An 11831-nucleotide genomic window follows, 5' to 3' on the forward strand; every position below is an offset into this window, starting at 1 on the left:
GGGCAGCAAATCTTACTCCAAATTCAAAGAGGAAAGTTGTTTTAAAACATCACAGCATGGAATTTGCTAGGGAGGCAACATGAGATAAATAAAAAGATTGTATGAGGCAGTATGATTTTGTGGTGGATCCACTTGGCAGAAGTCTGTAATTTTCTCCAGCAACTCTCAGCAGCCTGAAAATAGAAGCCACAGCATCAGAGGCTGAGAGAATGAGTGTTGGGTAAATTCAAGTTTAGAAATTGACACAATGAAGGTGGGAGAAATCTGAGGTGATAGAGGTGTCTCAGGTGTTTGTTGAGCAATTATTTATTCATTCAACAAAAAATTATTGACATCAGGCACTAGCCTAGTCATTTATGGGATACATCAGTGAACGTAACAAAGATCTCTAAATTTGGGGGTTTGGTTGGTAGGGAACACAGAATAAATAATAAACTCAATACATTTGTGTATTTAGTAAGAACACAAACTATTGAGCAGGGTATTGAGAGTGTGGACTCTGTGTGTGTGTGTGTGTGTGTGTGTGTGTGTGTGTGTGTGTGTGTAACTGGTCAGTAAAGACTTAAAGGAGTCGAGAGAATGAGTCACAAAGATATCTTGGGGAAGAAGGTCAAAGGATGAGGGCATCTGGGCCCCCACGATATAGAATGGGCAGTTTGGAAAGAAAGGTGAGGCAAGGAGTTGTGTCTTAGATGGAGCGTAGAGAGGGCCTAGGCACAGCTCCTGAGAGAAGAAGACACAGAAAAATCAGGAAGCTATCCCAAGAGTGGGGATAGCTTGGAATCTTAGAGTTTCACAACTTTTACCTTAAACTATTTCCTTTCCTCACGGAATTCTGTTAAAAAATTTCAATTCCACATGTATTCCACAAGGCCCTTTCCCTGTCTTGATTTCAGAGCAAGTGTTATGTGAGCATAGTGAAAATTAGGATATTACAGTAGAAAACTACTTGCTAAAATTTTTTTTTTAAAAATTGAGTGGCTCACATTCAAATGTGCCTTTTTTAGAGGTTTAAAAATAAAGATCGAATTCTAAGGCACATAATTGTACAAACAGAATGAATTCAACTTTATCAGATAACAACATGGTCCAAAACCAATTACATAGAAAAAAAAAAAAGAGGAAGAAAGAAAAGGAAGATGGAAGAAAACACCAAAATATTTACTGTGGCTACCTGTCTTTGGGTGATGAGACTATACAAGCTCTTTTCTTTCTTTGTTTCTTCTTGTTTTACTTTTATAATGGCTGAAGAATCTTTTACTTAAAAACAGGATAAGTTTTTCTCTCAATTTTTGGCTTCAGTATCATCCTGCTAGCAAGGAAGGGAATGCAATGGACAAAGGATATGAAAAGATAATTAACATAAGAAATAAAAATAATAAAGGTAGTATGAAAGATACTCAACATCACTAGTAACCAGAGAAATGAAAACTGAACCCTTTAAAATTTATCATTTTTTGCCCATTACATTGGCAATAAAAAGAAAAAGATTTATAATGTAGAAGAAATGGAAGCAAAGAAATCATCAAGGAAATGGTTCAACAAAATTGCCTAGAATTAAAGAAAATCAAAAGAGCCCACTGAGTGGCCATCAATATAGGTGAAAATAGGCTCACATAAAGGCATAGTCTCATGAAATTTCACAACACAAGGGACGTAATCCTACAAGTTTCTAAGGACAATAGAAAACAGCTTAGGTATAAAGGGATCATGAATCAGAACAGTTCTGGATTTTTCAAAAGTAAAACTGGAAACTAAAAGGAAGTGAAGAAATATACTTAAATATGTCACAAGCAAAATGATTTCCAACCTATAATTTTATACCCACCAAACTATCAATCAAATGAAGATACAACAAAGACATTTTCTTTTTTTTTAACAAAAATCAATAGCCTTATTTTTCCTCAATATACATTTAGAAAATAGGCCTGAGAAGAGGTTTCATGAAATAGACCAGAGGATTATGAACAAAGTCAAGAGTTTCAAATCAGCAAGACAAAGTGCACAGACAAATCATTCTTCCCTGAGGGCCCTGGCAACCTGATAGGATTGTCCCATCAGAGGTGAGGCAAGCTCTTGAATGGCTTTTCAGTTCAGCTGAGAAATCATGCTGATCTTCAGGAGTTTGCTGCTTGCATATTTATTCTTGATGGTGATGAATTTCCTTAAGTTTTCATTCACTTTCATTCATTTTTGGCCACTTTCTCTCATTTTCGCTGCAGGATTTCCAATACTTCATTCTCTGTGTATCCAGTGTAGCATTGCTGCTTTAGTTTCATTTTTCTTGGCCTAGAACCTTCTGGGAGAGGCAGGTAGCAGCCGCTGCCACCTTAGGAGAGTGATAATGCACCATGGCATAGTCAGTGAGAGTCAGCTCCATCAAATATTTGGATAAGTGTGCTGTTCAACATCAGCCTTCCGGCTTAAGAAATGTAGTGGCAAAGATCAACCCAACTCAAATTTCAGTTCTTTGAAAATTAGAGTTTCCATTTCTTGGATTTGGGAACTGGTATACAAATTGTCTGTGATGTAAACAAAGTCTTCAATATTAGGAGAAAATATCTCCTCATACTTGGAAGCCAAGAGCAGAGCCATAATCTGAACCAGCTGAAGCTTCTTTTTTTTAAAGACTTTTACTAAAAATATAGTGAATATACAATATTATATTAGTTTCAGGTATACACCATAGTTTTTCAACATTTCTATACCTAAAGAATTGATCATCGTAAGTCCAGCAACCACCTGACACTGTACCTCGCTACCACAATATTATTGACGATATTCCCTATGCCGTACATTACATCCCATGACTTGTTTTATACCTGGAAATTTGGACCTCTTATTTCCCTTCACCTCTCCCCCCTTTTCAAAAATTTCAAATTATAGTTAACATTCAATATTATTTTGTATTAAATTCAGGTGTACAGAATAGTAGTTAGACATTTATATAATTTAAGCAGTGATCCCCCTAAAAAAAAAAGTGGTCCTCCTGACTAGTCTAGTACCCCCCTAGCACTATACATAATTATTACCATATCATTGACTATATTCCCTATGCTTTACTTTACATCTCCATGACTATTTTGTAACTGCACATTTGTACTTTTTAATCCCTTCACCTTTTTCACCCTGCCCCCAACGCCCTCTCATTTATCACCCCAACAAGTTTAGTACTCATTTGACACCATACATAGCTTCTATAATATTATTGACTATATTCCTTACCGCTATACCCTACATCCCCATACCTACTTTGTAACAACCAAATTGTACTTCTTAATCCCTTCCCCCTTTTCATCCACCCCTTCAACCCCTCTCTCATCTGACAACCATTACAATATTTTCTGTATCGATGAGTTTGTTTCTGTTTTGTTTGTTAATTTTGTTCTTTAGACCAGGTGGCCTTATGTATTAGGTGCCCTGTGGGGCCCTGGCACAGTCTTCCTGGTCACCTGCTCCAGGTGCTCTAGGACTGTCCCTTGTGTATATGCCCTCCTGTTATAGTTGAGCCTTGATTACTATTGGCATGTCAGTGGATGGGATTGATGCTCAGGCTGATTGGCTGTGGGGTTTGGCTACATCCACAACTTATAGGCTGCTGTGTGGTGTCTTACCTCACTGAGTTGGATTTGTCCCAGTGGTCTCTGGTGTCTGTTGAGACTGCCCTTTGTGTATGCTGCTTGTAGGGCTAATTGAGTGGGGCTCTGCTGTGGTCTGAAGCCAACCTCCAAGTATGTTAGTTCTGGGTCTCTTGGGAAGGGCTCTGGTGCAGGCCCAGGTCAGGCACTGCATGTGACCAACTGGGGGCTACCTTGTGTGAGCTATAAAGTGATCCACAGTTGTTTGCTGCCTGTGATAAAACTGGAGGCGCATGAGAGAGCCCATGCTGTGAACCAAGGATGTCTGCCACCAGTACCGGGCCCGGGGTATCTTTGCAAAAAGCTAGGACACTCCAAGGCCTGCTACCACCTGCCAGCTCCCTTAAGGTTCAGCCACTGAGAGCCTCATGCAGTACACAAATTGGGTGAGGCAAGGTGTCAGGGAATCACTAGAGTGGGAAGAGGTGTGGTCACCAGATTAATGTAAATTCTGGTTTGGTTCCAGTGCTGAGCCTGAAGCTACTCAGCAAAAGTCTCAGAGCACACTGAGGCCAGTTACCACCTGCCTGGGGCCTGCCGTATTCCAGAGTCCGATAGTTATCTCAGGAAGAGTGAAAGGCAGGTGGGGCCGGCTACTCATGGAGAAAGTGCCTCCAGCGTTGGGGGAGTTGGATGGGGCCAGGTCTCAGCGGAACTCACCAGACCAAGCAGATCCAGATTTGGCCTAGTGGGGGAGGGCTTACCACAGGAAAGATGAGGCCCGCCTACCTGCTTCATGGGAGGACCCCTCACAGGGAAAATGGCGACTGTCCTCCAGCCCTCACTACAAAGCCACACAGCTCAGTTGACCTTCTATGTGCCTCTGGCACCCCTGAGTCACTGTCCCTCCACCGGAGCCCAGGGTGAGTGCCTGCGAGTGAGTACGTCTATGTGCGGGCTGTTTAAGAGGACGTCTGGGTTTCCTGGAGCCCTCCGTCCCCCCTAGATGGTCGGAATCCCCACTGTTTTTCACAGCCAGATGTGTGGGAGCTCCTTTTCCTGGCACCAGTACTCTAGGCTGGGGAGCCTGGAGTAGGCCTGGGGCCCCTCTCTCCTTTTGGCGGAAACCTCCACAGCCTTGCTATCCCTCCTGATTCACAATTGCTGCATGGATGTTTGGGGCCCATTCTGCTTCTTCACCCCTACTACCAGCCTTGATGTGGCTTCTTTATATTTTCAGTTGTGGGACTTCTGCTCAGGTAGACTTCAGATGATTCTCCAGATTGATTGTTCTATAATTTAGTTGTAATTTTAATGTGCTCATGGAAGGATGCAGCCACTGTGTTTAGCTACTCTGCCATCTTGGATCTCCTCTAAACCAGCTGAATCTTCTTATGAGAGACTGGCTGAACCTGTAAAAATCGATCCACAATGGCAATGCACGAGTACAATTTCCTGCAGCAGCCTAAACTTGGAGTGGATTTGCACTAGACAATCCACCAGGATGGCAAGCATATGTCTGTTTATATCTCTTCCATCTAAGAAATGTGTATTTATGGATTACAGAACTTCAAACTGCCTTAGATACTGGTAGATATTCTTAACGTGGTCACTGCAGAGCTGAGGGTTCTCCAAATTTTCATTATCAATATCCTTGACTTTGCAGAGTAAGGCATCAGAGAAAGCTTGGCAGAAGATCTCTTCCTTCATGGATATCCTCAGGTATGGAAGAAGGATTTTTTGGAGCCAACATTTTTACCTGTACTGGTTTCACAGAAGCAGTAAGTTTCAGTTGTTTGTTGACATTTGTTTTGGAGTGTTGAACAGGTACTTTGGTGTTTGAGCTTTCTTAGCTATTTGCGTAGCTCCAGTTGTAACTCTATTTCCAATTTCTTCTAACACTGCCTGCTGGAGTGTCTCATGAGTCTTTGCTTTAGAATTGAGTAAACCAAGAAAGAGAACTGTGAAAGAAGAGACAGGGAAAGAGAACATCTAGGGCGGTGTTAAAGAAAGATTCCTAAATGAATCTTTCAGAACAGGTCAGAAGTCTCCAAGAGAAAATTCTTCAGGAATATGATTTGATAAGCACTCAATGTTTCCAAACATCTTGAGGGGAATTTAGGTGATTAACAAGGAATTTGTGGTTGAAACAGTAGTAAATATGTTGAAAAATAAGCAAATAACATAGATAATTAATAACTCCAGGGAAAACACGAAGTTGTAGAGGAAAGGGACTATAAATCGTAGTATATCTTCTGATTCAGTCCGAATAACGTCTAAACAGCCCTCGGAATGTAAATATTGACCATCTCTCTAATCAAAGCTGCGATGTGAGTCTTCTGGGAGGATGGAGGACGGGGAAGGGGCTGGTATGTAGTGGGGGGAAGAAAGCTAAATCCTTTTTCTTCATAGAGGGAAGTTAAAAAATATTGCATAAGCCAGACACCTCTCATCCCTTTGGACACTCTTTTGTCTGGATGGGAAGTTATCAGAAAGCCAAACAGCCCAAGGTTAAAGGTAGCATACTGAAGATAGCCAGACGGAAAGATAGAATCTCGATCCTTGGTGATCTAGCTCTGAATTAACCAATCCTGGAATCGACTGCAATCTACTTGGTGTGCAAAAACCTCAGTGATGACACAGTGAGCAGCTATGGTTTCCACTTTCAAGTACTTTGCACTACTATCCCTACAAGTTGGCTCTTCTTCTATGTAAGATTTTCTATAGAACTCTAAAAGCAAAGAACAAGTCTATGTTAATGATAAGATACATCATTATTAAGCACTGACAATGTGCCATGTCCTTCAGGCTACCTGAAGAGTAATAGCCATTCCAGACTATGAATTTTACTGCCTGTGGTCTTAAATCTTTGCATACACAGAATTATTTAAGAAAAAAACGACTTCAGTTAAAATAGCCCCTAATGTTTGTATAGAAGTTTATACTGTTAAAGAATAACTTCACACATGACAAGTTACTATTGTAAAGAAACACATTATGTGCTAGCTATTCCAGAAGTGCTAAACTAAAAAAATGAGTAAGACCATGTAAATTTCTACAAGGACTTTCAAATATATGGAGTTACAGAAAAACAAAAAACTTCCTCAGATGAAAGGAAGGAAGGAAGGAAGAAAGAAAGAAGGAAGATAGCTGGAATTTTTAAGAAATCATGAAATTCACCTTTAAAATAAACATATTATAATCACAACTGTTGCAATTAGTCTTATCAATATGTTTGCTGGTATTGGTGGTGATTCAAGGAAAATGACTCAATCTCTTTTTCACAAATAGCCAAAAAGGAATTCACCTATAGCCTAATATACAATGACAATAGTTAATAATTATTTAGTTCTCTGGATGTGGTAGGCAGTATATTCAGTACTTTATGTGCATCTTTTCATTTAATTTTTGCAATTATCTTAGGAAGGGGGTATTATTATTGCTACCATTTGGCTTGAGAAAAGTATCGTTCTTGGAGGCAGGAGTTGAATCCAGATATGCTTGGCTCCAGACCGCGTCCTTAACACTATGCTATCTGCTCTTGTATTAAATGTGAAAAAACCCTGATATCACATGCAAGAATAATGCCTCAACAATTTTTGAATAGATTTCTATATTAAATATTCAGTGTCAGTATGTTAACGTGGGCCAAGTGTTCTCTGACTGCAGGGACACACCTGGTATTCCTCTCAGCTCCGAAGTACCTGACCCTGGACTGCATGTACCATGGAAAGACTACTTTCGTATTTGTTTGGGGTTTTAGTATTCTGTTTGTAGGCCTTCCACTTATTCACCATAGTGCCATGTCTGGTTTTGATTACATGCTCCCCTAGACCAATGAGCATGTCTGTCTCACCCGCTTATTAAAGAGTTCTGTCACGGTCCTGAGTTTGCCGGTCATTCATGCAACCTGCAAATCAGAAAACTGAGGGAGTAAGAGGTGCGGAGTAAGGGGGTGGCAATGATCAGACCCCACTCAGGCATGGAGCCCAGCATCTGTGTAAACCAAGTGCACAGAGGAGCACAGGTCCTCTCGGCACCAAACAGAGAATCAGAGTCTGAGTTCTCCTGACATAGCCCCCGTGGGCCGGCCACCCTCCAGAGGTATTTCATTTGCTTGCCAAGGTATTGGTACAAAACGGCTTGTGCACAATGTCCCAGCATGCGCCTGACAAATCCTGGAATGGAACTGGAAAGCATTAAACAGGATTGGATTATCAATCAGTGATATATAAGAACATCAACATAAAAAGCTTTTATGTCTGTCTCAATTATTCAATCTCTGCCAGTTCAGATGTGTATCTTCTCTGCCCTGCTGTTAATAAACACTGACATCTGAAGTGAAGCGAGCTGTTTCCATATCCTTTGGAAATGGAAATGGAGGTGTCCAGGGAGCTCAGAGAATAGAAATGGGGAAACCCTGTTCATCATAATATCCGCTAATTAAAAATGCGCAACACCGCCAGGGCCATGAATTTGTGCAGCAGGTCTTTCTGATGCAAAAAGTGTTTGGCAGCTTAGGCCTTTTGCATTGTGGTGCCAACAGCCCAGCTGCAGAGACTGCTTCTGTAGGTATTTTTTATTTTTTAACGCTGGATGTTTCCCTAAATTTCCCTTTTGTGGCAGTTTTAAGAATATGGATATTCCATACTGGAAGGGATGTTAGACACGACCGTGTCCAAAGGAGGAAATGTAACTAAAAGACGGGGGGCAGCTTGCCAAGGTCAAAGTGATGGTGACATCAGTGTCCAGAACAGAACTCAGGCCTTCTGAGTTCCCACCGGAGTTCTTTCCCCTGTTCTACAAGGCCTCCCCTAGTAAAGTACCTTGTTGTTTGTTAACTCACTGACAAGAGATCCTTACATGGTGCAGACAAGCACATGGTTAGTTGAGGGCGACACACAAGTACCTATCCTGTGAAAGACAGGTCCAGTCTTTCTCTCAGACTCCTGGGGACAGACATGCACAGCCATGTTTTGTTATTTCTGGAGGATGGGACCATGGATAATTTTAATTTTCTTTTTGTCTCTTTCTTTTTAAAAGAAGTTAATAGTATTTACATTTTTTCTCCTCTGGTGCGTCTGTATTGTGTTTGTGCTTTCGAAACCAGATAAAATATTTAAAAAAGAATGTCAGGATCCAGGGAATGGGTTGTTGGATCAGAGCAAAGAGTGTTGAAACTGGGGATGGGGGTGGTGGCAACAATTTAAGGCCAGCTTGTCAGTCGGTTTGGCTATGTAGATATTAAAATCATTCATGATGATGGTGTCAGGTGGGTCAGAGAGAAAGCTGGGAATCAGGGGCCAATGTCTTCACTAATGAGCAGAGGTGGCGCGGGGCGGGGGGCCATGTAGAAATCATGAAGGACAGTAGGTGACTTAGCTAGATGGCATGGACTTCAGTGTAAAATAAAAAACCTATGCTCTGAAAGCAACAACAAGACTCTAAAAGGGGAGAAGGGACGTGGATGAGAGCCAGAGCGCCACCAAGACAAGGAGACGGAGTGAATATTTTGTGAAGAGCTTGAAGGTGTAGGGGAGTTTCTTTTTTCATTTTTTTTTATTATTATCAAATATAACACACATAAAAAAAAGTACATCAAAACCTAAATGTACGGAGTCACACATAATTATACAGCATATGGTCATGTAACAACCAACTTGTTGAAGAAATAGATCATTGCCAGCACTCTAGAAGTGCCCTACTCATTGTATCTCCTTCCCTTACCCCTGGAGTCAACTACTATCCTGACTTTTAGGGCAATTACTTCCTTCCTTTTTGTATAATTATTGAGTATTTTTTTATTCCACTTTTTTCCTTCTACTTGTTTGGAAATTATATGTTACCTTAGATATGACAACTTATTTTCTTAATGTATTAAAGTCTGATGTTTCCCTCCCCAAGGACAATGAAAAAGATTAGGATACTTTCATTCCGTTTGCCTGACCTATATGTTATTGTTATGATATATTTTAATTCTATATGTTTTAAAAGCATTAAGACATTATCATTATTGTTTAATACTGTCAATTTTCATTTAGCTTTATGCACTTACTACTTTCTTTACTTTTCTTTGGTTCTTGTAGCTTAGAACTTTTATTTCCAATCATTCTCCTACTGTGCAAAGCATATCCTTTGGAATTACCTTTAACTTCAGTGTGGTGGTGGTAATATCTCTTGGTGTTTGTTAGTCTAGAATGTCTTTATTTCACCTTCTTTCTTGTAGGATATATTTCTTGGGTGTAGAATTCAAATGGCAGTAATCTTTTAACACTTTGGAGACAGCATTCCTATGTGTTTTGATTTCCATTATTGCTCTTGAGAAATTATCTGTTTGTTTAATTGATGCTACTTTGAAATTAATGTCTTTTTTCTTCTGGATGTTTTTAAGGTTTTACGTAGCTTTGTCTCTAGTTTTCTGTACTCTCAATATAATTTGTTTAACATTGTTAGTTATATTGCTTGGGGATTGTAGTGATTCTTGAATCTTTGGATTGGTATCTTTCACCAATTCTGGAACATTTTCAGCCATTGTGTCTTCAGATATTATCTCTATCCCATTTTATCTAGCTTCTTCTGCCACCAATTAAATATGGATTACACCTTTTCACTCTATCCTCTATGTTTCTTACCTTCTCTTCTGCGATTTCCTTGTGTGTGTGTGTGTGTGTGTGTGTGTGTGTGTGTGTGTGTGTGTCTTTCTGTGCTGTACTGTGGATAATTTTTTCTGACCCACATTTCAGTTCACTAATTCTCTCTTCAGTTGTCTTAATCCACCCACTGAATTTTTATTTGTTATTGCATTTTTCTTTCATAGAAGTTCTATTTTTCTTTTCCAAATATTTTATGTTGCTTGTTATGGGTTTCTGTTCCTTGCAGGTATCTTCAAACTTTCTTTCATTACTTTAAACATCATAAACATAATTATTATTCTACAGTCCTTATCTGATAATTTCAGTATCTGAAGTCAGACACATGAGCTTTTGTTTCTTTTATTGTTATTGCTCTGGAGTTGTTAGCTGTGATTATATGCATGCCATTGTATTTGAACAAAAATTTGTATAAGAATTCAAGGCCTAGGATGAATCCTCCAGAGATTTATTTTATTTTATTTTGCTTCTGCTTGGGTTCTCAGATAACTAATAGTCTAGGAACACCTTATCAAATCAAGGATTGAGGTTCCCAGCGTGGGCCAGTTTAGCCTCGCCCTGAGGCTCACCGTAGCTTCCTATGGAGCATGTCTTTGTGTCCCCTGTGAGACCCTCTGCCTTGTGCAGGTCCTGGGTTGGTAAATGTGCCCTTCACCGCACAAAGCCATCAAAACCAAAGTTTAAACTTTTCAGAATGGACAAATGCTCCCAGTAGCTTTTCTGCTTATTTAACTCACTGGCTTATCATTTTCGGTTTTAAAATTCCTTGTTGCCTTTTCAGGCCTTTGATTCTTTTAAGAAGATTTAAGTTCTAAGGAGAATAGAATTAAGAATATGTGAGGTACCAGAAACCCAGGGAGGCTTGCCTTTTGTACTATGGTTTAGGGATTAAGGAATTATGGGATTAACTGGCTTCTAGTTTCCAGAGAGTAAAGGCAAAGACCCCAGTGACGTCAGTGCAATAACTGGTTAGACTTGGAGACTGGGCCTATGGGCATTGCCTTTGCTGGGAATACAGCAAAACTCTGAAAATCCGTTGTTCTGGGGATCCTGGAGATTTCTCTTCTTGGATGGTTGGAAAGGGAACTCTTGATTTCCAAGAATGCTCACCTCTTGAAAAAGTTGGCAGTGGTGCTCTGTGGCTTGGAAGCCTCTGTGTACTCACTGTAATTCGAGGTGGTCTCTAGGGTAGGAATTGTGCACATTTTAGAAGACTGAGTAATCACTTTATGATTTTAAATTGTTATAGAAGTTTGTCGTTGTAGCTATGTTTTATGGCACATCATTTATGGCCATTTCATTTCAGCATTTCATACATCACAGTGATGTATGAAATCACGTAGTATGATATATGAAATGCTAAAATCCAGATCAGAAGGCAACCCCAATTGTAACTTTTCCTATGGGAAAATAGACCGTGCTTCTTAATATTGTAATTACAGGTATGTTCATATATGTACAGAAAAAAAAATCCCTAAGAAAACACATCAAATATTGACAGAGGATTTTAAATTTTTTGTTCAGACTTTTCTTTGTTTTCTAAAATTTATACAATAAGCATATATAATTTGTTTAATCAAAAAAAATAACAGAGGTCATTTTG

General features: G+C 39.7%; 1 pseudogene; it reads right to left on the reverse strand.

Moving 5' to 3' along the window:
- Positions 1–2013: 2013 nt before the first annotated feature.
- LOC117032892 (G2/mitotic-specific cyclin-B2-like) lies at positions 2014–7375 on the reverse strand (annotated as a pseudogene).
- Between the last annotated feature and the right edge of the window lie 4456 nt (positions 7376–11831).

Source organism: Rhinolophus ferrumequinum, chromosome 2, assembly GCF_004115265.2.
Source record: "Rhinolophus ferrumequinum isolate MPI-CBG mRhiFer1 chromosome 2, mRhiFer1_v1.p, whole genome shotgun sequence".
NCBI classification, from domain to species: domain Eukaryota; kingdom Metazoa; phylum Chordata; class Mammalia; order Chiroptera; family Rhinolophidae; genus Rhinolophus; species Rhinolophus ferrumequinum.